Raw genomic sequence first — 19,205 nt, forward strand, 5'->3', positions numbered from 1 at the left:
GGAAATAGAACAGACACATGATAGTGCATTTTACATCTGAAGAACAAACATTTTTTCATTACAATTTTATTTCATGTGTAGTATGTGTTCATTAATGTTTATGTATACTAGGTTAAAATGTAAAATGCATTTCTTACTTTGGATTGTGGTCATAAAGTCTGAAAGTCATAATTCTAAATAAATGCACATGGGCCTCACTTTATGAAAGACCCCATGCCACTAGGTATATCTGAGTGGAATTTCTCTAGAAATGTTCTTATAAACCACATTTGACTTGCACAGGTACAAAATGGACCCTATGAAACTTAACAAATTGTTTCATAGGGTTTCTGGGGTAAAAAAAATAATAATAAATTAGAGAATTTTGTCCCTGTTCCCTTTCACATCTCCACATCTGGTAATGTTCTTTTCATAGCTGTGCAACCTATAACAAATTTCAAATATAAAAATGTGAGCATCATCCTGAAGTCCTAATGCAATCTGCCTGATTTCGTCCCTCAGTCCAGCCAGCGTGCTTATCTGTTCAGCTTTCATCATTCAGTGGCCCAACTACTACTGGAGCCCCAAGATTCCATCTTAAAAATCTAAGCATATGCCAAATATACAATAAAAGCACATGAAATTTAAAGAGTGATGTGTCACAATTGGTCCCTGAAATGCCATTTTCTTTCTCTGGGCTTATAAGCCTTAGTGTTCAGGAGTCTAATTTTACAAGGCTCCTCTTCCTTGGAGTGTGAAAGAGCATGAGAAAAGGAGCCCCACACTTGTGTTTTGGTGTTTTAGCACTTTTGCATGCACTGCTCAGTCCTGGAAGGCATCCCTCCAACTCAGTTTATTCAAGCAGAGAGAACACAATAGTCCCTCATTAGTAAAACCTGCTGCCTTTTGCCTAGCTTTTCCCTGAGGACGCTGCTTACCCTACAGCCCTGTCACTTGGTGTCTATTTTCTCTCACACATCTTTTCTACCTCCTTGTATTTTTATTGGTGTTTGCAAACCATTCTCACCCCCGCCCCCCCACAAGGGAAAACCAAGCTTTGGCTGTCAGGTTATCAGACCCCACCATCCGCATACACCTTCTCTTGAGTTGTGGTTATCTACTGAGCCTCCATCCCTTGCGTCTGGAAGGGTTTAGTCACCAGTCCACCATCAGTCTCTCAGCATCACTCCTGTCATCCTTGCTGATGGGATTATTCACATCCTCCCCTTCGACTGTCTAGTCCTCAATGGCATCTCGGCCATTCACCCCATGAGCACCGTGTCCTTACTGGTCACTGTGACCTTCCACCATCACAGTTTTCCACAGCCCACTCCCTGGTCCTCACTTTTGATATCTTCTTCACAATATTCATTTTTTTTTTTTTTGAGACAGAGTCTCGCTTTGTTGACCAGGCTAGAGTGAGTGCCATGGCATCAGCCCAGCTCACACTAACCTCAAGCTCCTGGGCTCAAGCAATCCTCCTGCCTCAACCTCCTGAGTAGCTGGGACTACAGGCATGCGCCACCATGCCCAGCTAATTTTTTCTATATATAGAAATTTTTTCTATATATATATATATAGTTGGCCAATTAATTTCTTTCTATTTATAGTAGGGGCGGGGTCTCACTCTTGCTCAGGCTGGTTTCGAACTCCTGACCTCAAGCAATCCGCCCACCTCGGCCTCCCAGGGTGCTAGGATTACAGGCGTGAGCCACCACACCCGGCACAATATTCATTTTTAACTAATCATTGTTTGATATTTGTATTTAAATAATCACTGTTTGATAAAGGGTGTTTCTTTTATATAATTATCAAACATAATTTTTTGTACCCACATACTTCTTCACATAATCAAACTTAATCTCCTGATGTTCTTTGGTTATGCTCAATAGGTATCACAATGGCTCATAATTAAGCTACAAAAAACAATGAATACCTTCTGGCATTGCTTTTCCATCTCTCTCTCCACCCCTACTCTACCCTCATTTAGTTTGCTTATTCACCAACTTATGTCCATTAATTTATGCAATTTCTTATCACTATATTTGAAATTTTATGTCTGTCAGTTATAATCTCTCTTTCGCCTTTTCACTGGGCTCTGTGAATTTGAGATCAAGTCTGCCCTATAACAGTTGCTATATTTGAAGTCTTATTTGTTTGGGTGATTTATGAGATTTGAGTCTACTACGTTAATGGTTTGTTGCAGCATACATATGTAAACATCACCTGATAAATGCATCTTCTTTGGTAGCAAATTAGGAAATTACCAATTCATTGTATCATTAAACATTTCCTGCATGATTTTGTTCCCTTAAGAAAAATGAGAAGATGCTTATATTTTGTAGTCTTTACCATTGCTTTTGCATTCAGTAATAAAACAAATATTGAAATTCACTAGTTCAGCTATTATTTGGAATAACCAATTATGGGTTCATTGTACTGTAGTTATTTTAATAAAAATATAATCAATTCAAAATACTTGGCTTGATCTTTTCATTGAGAAAGGAGAAAGGAGATTATTTTTCACTCTGGTAGCCACATTAATTTATCTCCGCTATCAGAATATAATTAAGTAAATTAATTCCTTCAATATTTTCTCAAACACCTACTTGTGCAAATGAAGGTGCTAAGAAAGCAAAGATGTTTAACCCATGTTTCCTGTCCTTCAGTTATGTACAGACTAATTGATGAGATGGGGTTGAGTCAATGTGGCTTAGCCACACTGTAAGCATTTCAGACTTTTGTTAACAGTTTCAATAGCACTCTCTGTGGCAAGCTGGCTAGCTGGTCACCAACCAGTTTTCCCCAACCTCCCCCCCCGGACAATTAGTTAGATCATATTTCATGTTTTCCAAATTCCCTTGCAATGAGGTGTAGACATATGATTAAGTCCTGGCCAATATAATGTGAATAGAAGAGATGTATCTCATTTTTAGATCACTGCCATAAAACCTCCGTGCAATCCATTGTTCTCATTGTTCTCTCTCTCTTAAACCATCTGTTGGCTGAATGTCCATGCCCAAGGCTACCTGAAAATGCTATGTTGAAGATGGCTGGGCATCTGTTAGGGTAGGTCCCTGAACGACTGAGTGAATAAGAAAATGCTGCCCCCATCATCCCCTGCTGAGCAAGAACTACATTATGTTAGGCCAATGAGATTTCAAGTTTATCTATTACGAATTCTAGGGTTACAGTAATTAATATTCCAATTTAAGTTAAAGAATTGATCCCTGTACTTTCATGATGTGAGAAAATGCGGTTTATTATACTTGAGATTTATGATTATGGAAACTAAGTATGGACTTGGTTGTACAAATAAAGACTGCCATGAAATCTAGGAATTACAGATTATTTGTTATTGTATACTAAAGCAACTAGAGAAAAAGGATAAGGGAGTGAGGTTAGGGGAGAGCCTAGGGAGTGGACGGGAGCATTAGAGGTGCAGTAAATTATTTCTGTAATGACATTTCTGGTTCTCTCTGTGTTCAAATTCTCATAGCTGGGGCTCCCTGGTGACTTGGATCTACTTTGGGCTGTCCTTATTCATTGCAAAAGAGGGTGAAATTAATGAGCTTTAAATCAATAACTCAAAGAATGCTTAATTAAATAAGCTTTGTTGCCAGACTCCAGCTGACCCTTTTTCCCAGTTCTGATATCTGGACTTCAGAATTACTTTTATATTGTTAAGGTTTTAAAACATTCACGTTTTGGTCTTTAACTATCATTACATTTTCTATGTGCTATATATAAATTGATTTGAAAAGCTGAATACCCTTAAATAGCATTTACAACTTTATTATTATGTATATATTATTTATTGAGGAGTTAAGTAGTTTGTACCCCCAAAGAGGAAAATTAAATAGGTGACATTTAATGGTGAATGCTTCAAGCATCAAGGAAAAGTGGCATCTCTCAAACTCAGTTAATAACTCATGATTTTATTCATAGTTGAATGAGTTTTTGATAAAGCATTTTATTTCCATGTCTGAATTTCTAACTGTTCTCCTTTTTCTTTTGGTTACTGACAGAGGAGACATATGTTTTCATCATGGCATATTTTTTAGAGCAATACATATGCAAGTAATTGTTTTTTTAAAAAAGAGTATATGTAGAAAGTAAGTTTTTAATTTCTTGCATGTCAGAAAATGTCTTGATTTTGTCCTTACAGTTGATTCATAATGAACTTGTTACAAAAATGTGGGTTCAAATAATTTTTCCTGAGAACCTCAAAGAAATATTACATTGTTCTAACCATTCGAAGTAAGTTCATATGTAAAGAAACCTGTCCCACTTCCAAATCCCTGAATTTTAGATTTTCTTTTTGTATTTGAAGTTCTGAAATTTTGTCAGAATATTTCTAAGTATGGATCTCTTCGTGCTTGGCACTCAGATGGCATTTTCAATATGGAAACTTAAGTGTGTACGTGTGTTTAATCTCAGGAAAATTGTCTTCTCTTATTTCAACACCTTTTCCTCCTCATTTATTTGAGATGGTTTTCTCTTTTTGTAACTACTATCAAATAGTTCTTGGATCTTCTGAGTTTGCCCTTCATATTTCTTAACTTATTTTTTCCTCATATTTTCCCATTTTTTCTTTTTGCTTAATGCTCTGGGAGATTTCTTTGGTTTTATTTTCTATGTTTGTTCATAACCATTCTATTTATTAGACACTTCTATTTCATTTTAATTTCAGCAAATGTATTTAATTTCTAGGCACTCTTTCTAGTTCTTGGCGTGCTCCTTTGTTGTAATAGCTTTTTCTTCATTAATGACAGAGCCTCTTGAATCTTTTTGAGGTTAGAAGGAACCCTTTTGAGATTAGAATGAATCTTTTTGAGGTTAGAATGATTGGAGTTTCTTTCCTTTATTATGTCAGTTTTGTTTCATGTAGGACCAGTTCTTATGTTTGGCCATCTTGGCATTCTTTTTAATACTCTTGATTTTCCATAAAAACCATTATTTTTGGTTCTTTTATATATTATAAAGGGCTGTGTTGACTTTATCAATCAAGGTAGCTAACATGTACTTCTTTTGCTCATTTTAGGTCTATTTACTTACAATCCTTTCCCATGAGTGCAAGGATTTGCCTGGAGACTCTGTATATGTGGGTGGATTGTGTCAAAAGATAGTAGAAGACAGGGATAGGTTGACAGGCCAGAAACCTCCACAGTAGCTAAAGGAAGACTTTACTATGGAACAAAGTACTTTAGTGTATATTTCACTCTTTGGTAGTATGACCACATTTCCTAGTTTATGCCCGTCATTATATTATAAATATTAAAAATGCACTCTTTTACTCTCTAAAGAAGACTGATTTGGATAATAATTTATACAACACCTTATCCCTAAGTGGAGTGGTCTTCTCTTTCCCATTTCCAAGTCTATGGTGAAAGCCAGGAGTTACTGTGGCCTCTGCTATGTGTCTCTATTTTTAGTGGATCTTCTCGTGCCTTTTCCAAATAAAACCACCCTCTGTTAAAGACTACTTCTGAGGTTTCAGCTGGGCAAGCTGCTGCTACCAGCTGTCTTATATACACAGGGGATGAGGGAGGACTCAACTGTTTTATAGAACTCTCCCTATTGCCCCTCCTGGTTTCAGCCTTGCAACTCCTTCTTGTTCTATATACCAATTGATTTCAAATTTGGAGCCTCTTGGGGGCTTTTTCTGGAAAAAGTTTTCTATCTCTCTGCAGTTATCTTCAGTGCCTTTTCTAGGTCTTGGCTATCTTTATTTTGTTTTTCCATCAATATAATCTCACAGGTTATGTTCTTGTATTAGTTTTCTGTTGCTGCATCACAAATTACCAAAAATTCACTATCTTAAAACAAAATCCACTTATTTTATTTTATTTTTTTTCAATCACACAAGAGGAGGTTTATTTTCTGGCTAGCCAGGGTCCAAGCCCCAGAGCACCAACACAGAAAATCCACTTATTATAACACAGTTATTATAGGTCAGAAGTTTGGGCTATCAACTAAAATTAAGGCTTTGTCCAGGTTGTGTTCTCATCTGGAAGCCTGTCTGGGGAAGAATCCATTTCCAAGCTTGTTTAGGTTATTAGCAGAGTTCAGTCCCTGTGGCTGACTGCCCAGGACTGAGGCCCCTGCTGTCCTGGCTGTTGGTGGGGAGTTGCCCTTAACTCCTAGAGGCTGCTTTCATGTCCCAGCCATCCGCCTCTCCCACAATACTGCAGCTGTCTTTTCAAAGCCAGCGTGAAAATGCCTCTTTTAAGGGCTCATTTGATTAGGGTAGGCCTGCACAGACCATCCCTTCTTGTAAAGTAAAAGTCAACTGACTAGAGGTCTTAATTGCATCTGCAAAATCTCTTTACCTTTGCCATAGAGTATAGCCTAATCATGACAGTGACAGCCCATCACAATCACAAGTTCTTTCAGCACTCAAAGGAAGTGGACAACACAAGGCATGTGCACGAGATGGCAGAAATCTTGGGGTCATCTCTGAATTCTGCCTACCACATATCCCTGGGAAGCTCATTGGCTCTGAGATGAGATTCCGTGCAGGAAGGTTGTTACTGAGAGCCATGAAGATGAACAGTGTGGCTGAAGGGAAGGAAGCAGCATTGAGTGGAGGGGAAGTTGGGCTATGGCGTATTCACCATTAGGTCTCAGTCGACTCCATGCGTGGCTCAGAAGCTGGCTGGCCCTTTAGAGTTGTACCGAGTTGGGGAAAGCAGCTGCATTTTTATACCCTGCCCTTTGCTAGTCATTGGATTACAAGCTCTCCTTGGGAGCTGATCTTGTATAGCTAGAAGTTTTTAGTCTACAGCCTTCACAACAGCAGGGGGAATACATTTTCAGTCCTAACATGAGGATCTGGACTGCATGGTTCTGTGGTCATGGTATAATCCCACCTGCTGTGTTACACTACTTTGTATCCATGTGCATGTTTTTCAGGGTAATTATTTCCAGTGTTAATCCGAGATCTCAGGCATTTGATAGAAATGGAGACGTTCTAAGGCTCACAAATTACTGGGTTGAAATGAACAGTAGAGTAGTGTAGCAATAGATGTTAGCAGAACTTTTTATGAGAGCAGAGGTTTAACATATAAATTGTACCACATAAAATTAATCTTTTAGAAAATAAAGACAAATGGACACTAATTTCAAAAGGGCCTCCCTTCCTTGCTCCACTCCCATGTAATGGAAATACATATTAATAAGAGTCTCAATTTGTCAAATTTGCTTGGTGCGGTGCTCCGGAGCTAGAGCAGTATTACCAACATTCTGCAGAAGCTCATCTATCTAAGTTGTTTTAATGTATTGGTTTTCTTTGTAATACATAGCTCTGAAGAGGTGACACTGTACTTTCTTAAGCTGAGGGATATCTGAATAAATGCTATAGAATTCAGGCACCAGTGGATTTGCTGTGGCCCAACAATTATTTTATTCGTGAAAATCTCAGCTGTTTTAAAAATGACCATTTCCTTTTCTCTTTTAATTCTATGACTGGTAATGAGAGATTTAATGTAAATTTTTAAATATAATTTCATGATATCCTTTTCAGTGTCCTTTTACATTTGAACTAATTGTTTAATAGAGGAAATGACTGGGATAAACTGAAAGACACATTCAAGGGGAGCATCTCCCTCCAGTAAATTAATGCGATTGTTGTGGGAAAATAATCAATGTCCCTATCAGTAGTTTTATTTCATACATCAAAAAATAATTAAATTGACACTGAACTTATAATTAAACATGATCAGCTTTTCATATTCCAGTAGCTTTTTTGTCCTATAGCATGCCTTCTCACAGTGTAGAACATGATGCAAAATGTTTTTTTCTTGGAAGAGTAGCTTTCTCTGTCTTATTTACTTAGCATCATTGCATACAGAGTAAGTCTTATGAAGTAATAAAAACTTAATTTGGAATCAAATAAAAAATACAAATGTCTAGGAAAATATTAGCAATTAGCCAGAAAACTTTAGATATAGGTTAATATGTGGGATGTTGACGTTGGTGTAGATTGAGTCTGTTATCTTACTCATAGGCTCCACGTGGAAACAGGGATTCGGGATGCTGTTTTGGCACAATTTAAGCTGGTACAAGCATGCTCAAAAAATGTAGTAAAAGTTGAAAAGACATTTTTGAAGAGATAACACAGGAAACCTAGAATTCTCTATTGGCAATATGATCTGGAAAAGATCCTGGAACCTGAGCAAACATTTCCACATTCTTGAGTTTGGAGATGTATGAAGGTGTTCAGCATAGCTCTTTCAAATGTTGGAGTCGTGCTGTACTTGGCTGTCCAACCTGCCAATAAATAAAAAGCTCCAATTTTTCTAAGAAAAATTTGAAAGAATGTAATGGCTACTGTTTTCTCCTTCGGTTTCTGGGCATCCATATTTTTATTACATGCCCAGCTCGCTTCTTTGGAGAGTGTGCAAGAATGTTCAGGCCTATGAAGAAGGTCATTCATAATGAGACCGTGCAGTGCCGGTGACTCTGGAAGATAAACATGCAAACTGTAACCGCCTGAGTGGCTACAGGGGGAGGAGATTTTATAGTAGACCTCACATTTATTTCAATTAAAGTTTTTATTGAATGTTTAGTGACCGATTTAACAGATTCAAATTTCTGCTCAAACTCAGTTACACACCTATTAAGTTTACGAACCGGTTCCCAAATCTGTACTTACGTCCCTTGGAAATCAGTTTCCATGGTTCTCCATGTGTATCTCGTGGTAGAATGTGACAGACCTTTTACTCTTTTGATTTACACAGCAGAGGGTATTTTCTAATAACACATATTTCTGCTGCTATCACTTACCATTTAAAGGAAACTTCTGCGTGGCTGTGGTTCATACCCCAGGGTGTGGCCACAGGAAACGCATACTCACGTTTCCCCACAGGATTGAGTTGAGTTGTGCTCAGCCACAGCCCCTGGGGCAAGAGTAAGCCTGGCTGTAGGTGTGGTGACAGCTAATGTCTGATCTGCTAGTGGCAGCTTAGTTCCTTAGTAATAATTTCCGTGGTGTAAATGGTTGAAGGAGCATAAGCACCACCCATGACATGCCTCCCCCTTGGAAGGCAGAATGCTACAGATCTAAACAAGCTGGTTCTTTGGAACTTTGATTTATATTTGTACAACATATATATTGTCCCTGTGAAGAAATAAGCCTACAAAGTTTTTTAAAAGTAAAAAACAAAAACAAAGTCTGAATTCTGAATCTATGTTGCTGGCTCAGGCCTTGTTGACAACCAAGATTAGTTTTTTGAGGAGAAAGTAGCTAAAAGATTGTATTTGGAGTTATTAAAAATTGAATTATATATGAAGTGATTCACCTTGGAATCAAACTTTATTCCCAGGCCATCCAAGCAAGGATCTAAAATTGCCAAAGAAACACGATGATGCCAGTTCTTAGAGAGTGTCATTCGGAAAACTGACCAATAAAAGAAATGAAATTTCAGGAGTTTTGAGTAGTTATAAGGATATCAATATACTTTAGACTGTGTAAAATCTTGCCAGGAATTCTTGCTGAACTGAAGCCAAAGCTAAGAACGAACCCTGACAGGAGGCAGCATAGCAGCACAGTGTCTTATAATGAACTGACTAACAAGAAAGCAGGACACTGTGCTAAGTTCCAAATGTTCTTTAAGAACTTCATAATCCTGTTAATAATACAGAAGTATTTTCAGGATTCAAGGCAAACATAGGGTTTTTTTTTTTTTTGAGACAGAGTCTCGCTTTGTTATCCAGGCTAGAGTGAGTGCCGTGGCGTCAGCCTAGCTCACAGCAACCTCAAACTCCTGGGCTCAAGCGATCCTCCTGCCTCAGCCTCCCACATAGCTGGGACTACAGGCATGTGCCACCATGCCCGGCTAATTTTTTTTTATATATATATCAGTTGGCCAATTAATTTCTTTCTATTTATAGTAGAGACGGGGTCTCGCTCTTGCTCAGGCTGGTTTTGAACTCCTGACCTTGAGCAATCCGCCTGCCTCGGCCTCCCAAGAGCTAGGATTACAGGCGTGAGCCACAGCGCCCGGCCCAAACATAGGGTTTTTAAAGCATTCCTTTGAGGTTTCTGATGGGACATTGCTCATTCATTCACTTACTTCTTCCTTTAAAATACTTGCCATGTTTTTGGGACTGTGACAGGCATTAGTGACATATAGTTCTCATAATCAAGGGGTTCACAGTATTGAACAAAAAACACATGAATTATATTTTGGGGGTGTTTCCTTGAGATATAAATTACATAAAATAAAAGTCACCAGTTTTAAGCATACACTATAGGTTGATAAAGGTATTCATTTGTGTAACCAACAGTACAATCATGATATAGTCACGTTACCATTACCCCAAACACTCCCTAGTTCCTCTTTGCAGGGGATGCCCCAGCCACCCTATACCCATGGCAATCACTATTCAACTTTTTGTCACAAGAATTTTGTTTTTCTAGAGTGTCATATAAATGTGAAACCACCCTTTAAACAAATCAATAATGGGGAGCAAAATGAGAACTGTGGTTAGGGCTGAGCTAAAAATAATGATAATTAACCCCTGTCCCCCTGTTTGCTTCTCTATAATTGCCACTCTGGAGCCACATGGCTGGTGGTCATAAAGATTCTTAGCTTTCTCCATAGACAACATCACCTTTTGAAACCCAGGGGTAGTAGTTTCTGAGATTTCTTCCAGGTCCCGCATTCCAGTGGAAGGTTGACTCACCCAGACCAGTGGCCCATACTGAGAAACTGACTCAACTGGTCTTGTGAACGCCAGACAAAAACTTGGTCAGCAAAGAAGACAATTTCTATAACCCTATGGTTCTGGCCTGAACCCAGCCAATTAGTAGACTCTATTGCCTATGCCAAACTGTCTTTAAAAACCCTGTCTCCCAAATTCTGGGGGAGACAGATTTGAGAAATTTCTCCCATCTTCCTGCTTAGCACTATGTGGAATAAACTCTTTCTCTGCTGTAAACCCTACTGTCTCAGTGTATTGGCTACCTCTTGGGCAGCAGGGAAATGAACTTGGTTAGGCGGCAACAAATGGAATCATGTAGTACGTAGTCTCTGTGTCTGGCTTTTTGCACTTAGCATAATGTTTTTGAGATTCATTCATTTTAATGCGAATATCAGTAGGTTTTTTTGTTTTTTGTCATTTATTGAAAAGTAGCATTACATTGTTGATCCATTCATCGGTTGATGGACTTAGGATTGTTTCCAGTTTTGGACTGTTATAAATAAAGCTGCTATGAACATTCACGTGAGTTTTTGTGTGAATATATATTTTCATTTTTCCTGGATAAATACCTAGGAGTAATAATTTCTAGCAATTGGAATACACATTTAACTTTGTAAGACACTGCCAAACTGTTTCCTGAAGCAGTAACACTACCTTACATTTTCACCAGCAATATATGAGAATTCCAGCTGTTCCTTACTCTTGCCAATTCTTGGTATTGTCACGTTGGTTTCTCATTGTTGTTTTACTTTGCATTTTCTTCCTGACTAATGATGTTGACCATTTTTTAAATGTGTTTACTTGCCATTCAATATCTTCTTTGTGGAAATGTTCTTTCAAATCTTTCGCTCATTTTTTTTTTTTAAAGTCAGTGTGTGTCTTCTTGCTATTGAATTGTAATAATTCTTTATATATTTTGGATAAAAGTCTTTTATTGGATATACATTTTGCAAATATATTCTCCTAGTATATGGCTTAACTTTTTACTTTCTTAATGGTGTCTTTTGAAGAGTAAATGTTTTTGTTTTGATGAAGCCCATTTTATCCATTTTTTTTATGGTTCATGCTTTTTGTACCTTTTGTAAGAATTTTTTTCTAACTCTTGGTCACAAAGGTTTTTCTCTTTTTTATGTTCTAAATTTTTATTTATTTATTTTTTAATTTTTAGAGACAGAGTCTTGCTTTCTCACCCATTCTGGAGTGCAGTGGCATGATTATAGCTAACTATAATCTCTAGCCCCTGGGTACACACAATACTCCCACCTTAGCCTCCCAGGCAGCTGGGACTACCAGCCACCACACTCAGCTATTTTTTTTTTTACAATTTTTTGTAGAGACAGGGGTCTTACTATGTTGCCCAGGCTGGTCTTGAACTTCTGGCCTCAAGTGATCCTCTGGCCTCAGCCTCCCAAAGTGCTGGTATTACAGGCATGAGCCACTGTGCCTAGTCAGATTTTTCTTTTGAGTTGTTTTTTATGAATATTACAGTTTCAATTCTTACATTTAGGTCAATTATCCATTTGTAGTTAATTTTTCTTTTGTATGATATACCTTATGGGTCAAGGTTTATTTATTTTTTCCTTATACATGCATATCTAATAGTTTTAGCATAATTTGTAGAAAAGACAGTCCTTTTCCCATTGAATTACTTTGTTACCTTTATCAAAAATCAATTGACCATATATGAATGAGTCTACTTCTTGACACTCAGGTTTCTTTGTATATGCCTATGTCTACCACTACTACACTACCTTGATTATTATATTAATAATTTTAAGTTAAATTTTGAAATCAGGTAGTATGAATCTTGCAACTGTCTTCTTTTCAAAATTGTTCTCAGTTTTTTAATTTTCCATATAAGTTTTAGAAAAAGCTTGTCAATTTCCACAAAAAAGTCTAGTGGAATTATGTGTGTGAATGCATTGAATTTATAGATTAGTTTAGAAAGAACTGACATCTTAATATTGGGTCTTCTGAACATCAACATGATATCATTCTCTTTTTATTTAGGTCATTTTAATTTCTCTTAGGAAGGTTTTATAATTTCCAGTGTATATTTCTTGTACACATTTTGTTAAATTTATCCCCAAATAGTTCATATTTTTAAGCTATTGTAAGTGGAAGTGTTTTATTTCATTTCAATTTTTAATTATTTGCTGCTAGTATATAGAAATACAATAGATTTTTTATATTAATTTTTTTATCCTATGAAATTACTAAATGTACTTATTCATTCTATTTGCTAGAATCTTCCACATGGATGATTACATTGTTAATGGTTACAAAAAGTGCTCCAAACTCTGTAAAATAACTTAAAGAGGTTTATTCTGAACTAAGTATGTGTGACCATAGCCCAGGGAAACATGCCTTCAAGTCAAACATGCCTTTTGGACTTGAAAAAATGTGCCCAAGATAGTCTGGTTACAATTTGGTTTTATATATTCATGGAGGCAGGAATTATATATAGAATCACAAATCAATATGTGGAAGGTGTACATTGGCCACCAAAAATGAGGCATCTCAAAGTTGGGGTGGGGCTTACCAGTTATAGGTGGGTTTAAAGATTCTTTGATTTGTAATTGGTTAAAGAAATGAAGCTTTGCCTGAAGGGTGTGAATGTTATAAATTAAGATAAGGAAGTCCGTTAATCAGAGACAAGCCACCTGACATATACAGAGACTGAAGTGATCTGTTAAACAAATTAATGATTTACAGGTGTGGTTTAACCTTTGGCTTGCAAGACCTTGTGCCTGTTAATGATTGTTTATTTTTGTTACAAAGGGTAACTCCAAAATGGATGGGTGATAATGAGACTTGTCTCACCTCCCTTCTCCTCATGGCTGGCAATTCAGCTTTAAGGTTTTTCTGAGGTACCTTTGGCCAAGAGAGGGTCAATTCAGTTGGCTGGGGCTTAAGATTTTGTTAAGTAGCCAATGAGGGACTTCTGGCTCCTCCTGGGAACAGAGGCAGGTGCCCTAAGCAACTGCTACACCTGGGTGAGGAGGGAACACCCAAATAATCTGCCAGTAAGAACTTAGCACACCAACTGCAAAAGAATGCAGTCTGGAACGTGACCTAGAACAACCTATGACTAATTGTCATGTCATTAGCTTAAATCTACATTGTAGTTCACTCCCTAAATGGGCTTTCAAAGAGGCTCATGGGAGATCCACATGCGCAGTAAGACTCAGGTCATATAACTCCCAACTGTCCATTAAAGTGGTTCAATGGTGATGCCTGAACCACAAAAAGGGTCCAATCCAGACATCATAAAACAAGACCCCAGATAATAATCAAAGCCTTTTTGTTACAGCAAGCAGTCTGTTCGTCACGCGTGGTCAATGTGTCTTGCTTTTGCTCTGTAAACCTATCTTGTCATTCCTCAATAAACCTCATTTGCTTTTTTATATAATCTCTGAGAGTTTATTTTCTTCTTCTAAGCCTCATTTTCTTGCTTACCTTACTTTCAGTGTGACTGGTCATTCTTTGGCCAAGAGCACACCCAGAACTGAGAACACAGAACAGACTATGGACCTGACAATTTTATTTTTGTTCACAATGTCATTTAGGTAAAAGTAGAGCTTTTCTTTTTAATTTTTAATATTTTCTTTCTTTTTCTTGCCTTAATACACTCACTATCTTTGACCTTCTGTACAATATAAGAATATAAGCACTGAGATTGGACATACTTCTCTTGTTCCTAGGGAAATATTTAGTCTTTCACCATTAAACACAGTGTAACCTCTAGTTTTTTTGTAGATGCTCTTTATCAGATGACAGAGTTCTATTCTATTTGTAGAATGCTGAGAATTTTTAACATGAACTTGCTGTTGACACCCCGCAGGGTTTCTGTGCACAAAGATCCAATTATTGAGATAATTAGGATTGCCAAGGAATAAAATTTTAATATGACAGAAGTCTTATCGGGAGAATAGGAGAAGCTGCCTTGAATCTGTCTCTCCATGACTAATGGAGATCATGGGCTTTTGAAGGAGGGGCTACATGCCTTGGGGGAGGTCATAGTATCTCACAAGGAGCTGGGTGCATTGGGAACAGGTTATGGGCGATGGAGAATCTTGGCCACAGGAAGTCTGCTCAAAGGCCTTCAGAATCTCAGCTCCTTTGTCTTGCAGAAAATCTACCATTTCTGGGAAACAACTCAAAAGATCAAGTAGTTAAGAGAGAGGATTATAATGGGCTCATTGAAATTTGTTCAGCGGGTGGAGGGGCAGGTTACAAATTGGTATAGGATTTTGTCAAAAATATTTCTTGCTTCTATTGAGATGATTGATATTTGCCTTTTTTGATTGGTAAATATGATGAATTACCTTAATTGATTGTTTGAATGGTAAGACAACCTTGCATTCTAGGATGAATCCCTCTTGGTCATGATGTGCTATCCTTTTGATATATTGCTGAATTTAATTTGTTAAAATTATGTTTAGGACTTTAGCATCTGTGTTTATTAGATGTCTTGTTCTGTAGTCTTCTTATAATGTCTTTGTCTGATTCTAGTATTAAAGATAATATTGGCCTTGTGTAGGAAACAACAAGGCCTTTAGCCCCCTAAAGGTTCACTGAAAAATCACTGACTTGAGGAAGATTGATTAATAGGTGAAAAGGGCAGACAAATTTACTTAATGTGTGTACAACAGGAGCCTTCAGAATGAATACTCAACTTCCCAGTGCAGAAAGGAAGTTTATAAAAAATGGGGGCTTGGATTGTGGCAAAATAGGTTTTGGTGGCAAGACAGGTTGAGAGAAAGAAAGAAAGAGGCATGGCTAGCAAAAGTAAATAAAACCTTATAGACAGCAGCCCTCAGAGAGAATAGATGATGTTTCTTTCCAGACTTTTAAAGGTCACACACTATCAGTTAATTTTTCCTAGATCCTGTAAGGAAAGAACTGGCTGCATTAGTGCAGATTCTCTACAAATTTGCAAATGCATAGATGCAAATTTCCCGCCACAAAAGACAGCTTTGCAGCTTTACTTCTGTCTGCTGCACTTGTGGCAGCAATCTTAAAAATTTGTCAAAGAAATATACATTTTGGAGCAAAATATTCAGATTTCCTTAGCCTCATCAAGTGAATTGGGTAGTATTTCTTCCTATTATCTAGGAGACTTTGTGTAACATTTTTATTTCTTCCATAAATGATTGGTAGAATTCACCAGGTGAGCCATCTGGGCCCAGATGTGTCCTTGGTGGGAAAGGTTTTTACTATAAAATTTTAAAATGCATATTAGGCTGTTTAGTTAATCTATTTCTTCTTGGGTGAACTTTGGTATGTTGTATCTTTCAAGGAATTTGTCCATTTCATCTAATTGGTTAAATTTATTTGTTTACATGTGTCTTAAACAACATTTATTTTGACATTATTTTTGAAAAAGTAAAGAATTTAGGTTGATAGATTTTTTTTTCTTTCTCTTATTATTACTATAAAATATCTCTCCACTATTCTCTGGCTTGTGAAGTTTCTGATGAGAAATGAATTCCTTTTTTCCCTTCACTGAATATAGTGTATCTTTTCTTTCTCTGGCTGCTCCTAAGATTTTCTCATTATCACTAGTTTTTTTTAAGCAACTTAATATGTCTTAGTGTGGTTTTCTTCATGTTTCTTCTCCATTGTTTTTTTTTTTTTAGTTCCTTGGCTTTGTAGGTTTACAGTTTTTTAACAAATTTGGAAAACTTTTATCTATTATTTTTTTTTTCAGCGTGGGTTGGAATTGATTGTAGCAATCTCCAGTCTCCTGAGTTTCATTTAATCCCTGTAGTTTTTGTTCTTGTTTCATACTCAATCTTTCTCATACCTGCTATGTCTGTGTGCTAGAACTTTCTAGGTCTTTGGAGTGCAGGTCAGTTCCCGGACTGCCAGTAACTCTCTCTGTGCATTGTCTGTCATGTGGCTTCCTTGGACCCTTTTTCTCAGTCATCACTTCTCCATACCCTTTCCATATTCATATCATAACAGGGTAGTCACCCCTCCTCCCATAGATATGAAAGCATAAGATTGAGAGTGGGGAATATGTAACAGAGGGAATGGCCTAGAAAAAAAGGCAAAAAGATGTTTTCTGTCTGTTTAAAACTTCCCCCACTCTTTTTGGGACCTGAACCCGGAGGGGTTGGGAGAGGCAGGGGGGATGTCTTTGTTCTTTGTGTTACAGGAGATAGCTCAGCCATCCCAGGCCTGGCACTAGCCCCTCAGGTGGGCAAAGGTCAAGGCTCTGTTTTCTTCAGCAGAAATGGGATGATTAGAATCATTAACAACAATAGCCTGGAACTGAGGGCTTCCCTTTAAAAGCTCTGTATTTCTGCTTATGTTCAGGAATTTGGATTTTGAAATGAGAGAGTCCACCATTTTGCTCTTTTGCTGGCAAAGTAATCAACTTCTCTTTCCTTTTCCTCAAACCATTTGTTCTAGTTCTTCTGATGCAGCCTTGAGGACAAGTGCTGAACTTTCAGTAATGATATCCATGAATTAGTTGGAATCTGCCTGTTACAATAATCACCCCTTTTCCATTCTGAAGAAGGACTCAACTCAAATGTTACCACCTCAGAAGTCTTTCTTTGACTGCCCTAGGGAATGTTAAACTTTCCCAGGCATGTATATGCTTTATGTCTCTCAAAACATTCTAGTTCCCCAAATAATCTTATTTATTCACTTGTTTTTTATCTATCTCTTCTACCAGAACATGAGCTTCATGAGGGCAGAGGCTTTATTTATTTTGTTGACTTTATGATCCTTAACACTTAGAATAATTCCTAGCATATAATAAATACTCCATAAATATTTTCTGATGAATCAATGAACACAGGAATCCTCAGTCTGACAGTCAGAATACATTATAATTTATTGTCCCTTAATTTCTTCAGTGTGGATTCCTGGGTTTTCTTTGAGTTTATCCTCTTATTGTATCTTATTCTAAATCATAATTTTGAAACTTTGTATAAGCTGTTTGCTTTTCTTTCTCCTTACTGAAATTATTCTTATCCTTCAAGTCCTGATTCAGATTTCATCTTCTCCATGAAGCTTTCCATGAAGGTCACATTGCTTTTCTATTTTTCTTCCTGTGAACTTTAACTATACAGATGGTCTAAGTAACAGTTTCATGGTTTGCTTTACGTTTCTGTATTCTTTAATTATTTCATGGTCTAGTTTTGATTCCCGAACAGAATTATAAACTTTTCAAAGCCAGGGACCCCTTTTATATCTTCTAAGAAGAGTTGGTCTAAACCAGCCAATTAAGAAAAGTATTATGATGCTTAGTCTTTATGTAGCTACACGAAGATTATGAATTAGTCTTTCTTTGTATATCTATACACCTTGGAAGCTACTTTTATAGCAACATTCATTCATTCATCATGAGTGAATGAATGATGTATACATAAGAGAATAAAACAGCATTAACAATAAAAATCCCTGATCTTTTTGAAACTACATTTTTTAGGAGGTTGATAGAAAAAAAGTTTAATGAGTAAAATATATCATATGTTAGGAAGTCATATGTAAAAAAGGACCTTCAAATATGAAAAAGAAAAGGAACTGAACAGCTTAATTAAAATTGAAGCATGAGGTCCTTAAAATTTTATTAAAAACATTTGCCTTATCTTCTGTTAAGACATAGATTCTATGATCTGTTTTCAAACAATGAAACATAACTCTGTGGGTTTGAATAGGAGAGAATATTACTGTATTTGCGTCAGTGTGGAATAATTAGCAAATAATGGATATGATCTTCTAGCCTGATCTAACTTATCTGTGCTTTATTATGAGCCATGGAGATTGATTTAATGCAACCCTGAAAACTGCTAAAGAGGAATTTTATTTGTGATTCTAAATCTACGTACCATCTGGAGATAATGTTTGTACCTTGAATTGTTCAGGGTATGTTTGGTTTGGTGATCATTGCTTTCTTATGTCCCTCTTCCTATTCTCCTATAAATCCTCTATATCTGAAATGTTACAATAGTTGTCTCTTGTTACAATAGTCGTACTCTTTTCCCAGAATCTACTCAAGAAGGGGCACTTGATGTATGGACTCCTTTGTGGCACTTTTGTTTCAATCTCTTCTTGGGATTTCTGTCCATAAAGGTCCATTAGCGGGCATGTAACCAGTGGGCATGCAGGTAAAATTTTGGGTTCAGCAGGTAGGTTTACTAGAATGACATATTTTTGATCATTTATGTTGCTTAAATGTCCTCCAACTTCTCTAATACTCATCTCCCAACAACTTCCTATCATTTTCTAGAATATATAGTCTACTTTCAGAAACTAGCCATTGGAAAAAGGTTAAAATTTGAGTACTAACAATTTTTATAGTTCAGGCAATGAATAAAAAAGAGTATTATTGGATTAGCAAATGTATTGGTGGCAGAAATATTAATAACTGTCAAAAATAAATATCCTTTGATATAAAAGTTCTAAATTGTGAAGTAGTAATGAATTTTAAAGCTAAGTATTATATGTACTTTGAAGATGTATGATGTAAATATAGTCTAATAACATTTATAGGATTCATA

Source organism: Microcebus murinus, chromosome 2 (genome assembly GCF_040939455.1).
Source record: "Microcebus murinus isolate Inina chromosome 2, M.murinus_Inina_mat1.0, whole genome shotgun sequence".
In the NCBI taxonomy this organism is placed as follows: Eukaryota; Metazoa; Chordata; class Mammalia; order Primates; family Cheirogaleidae; genus Microcebus; species Microcebus murinus.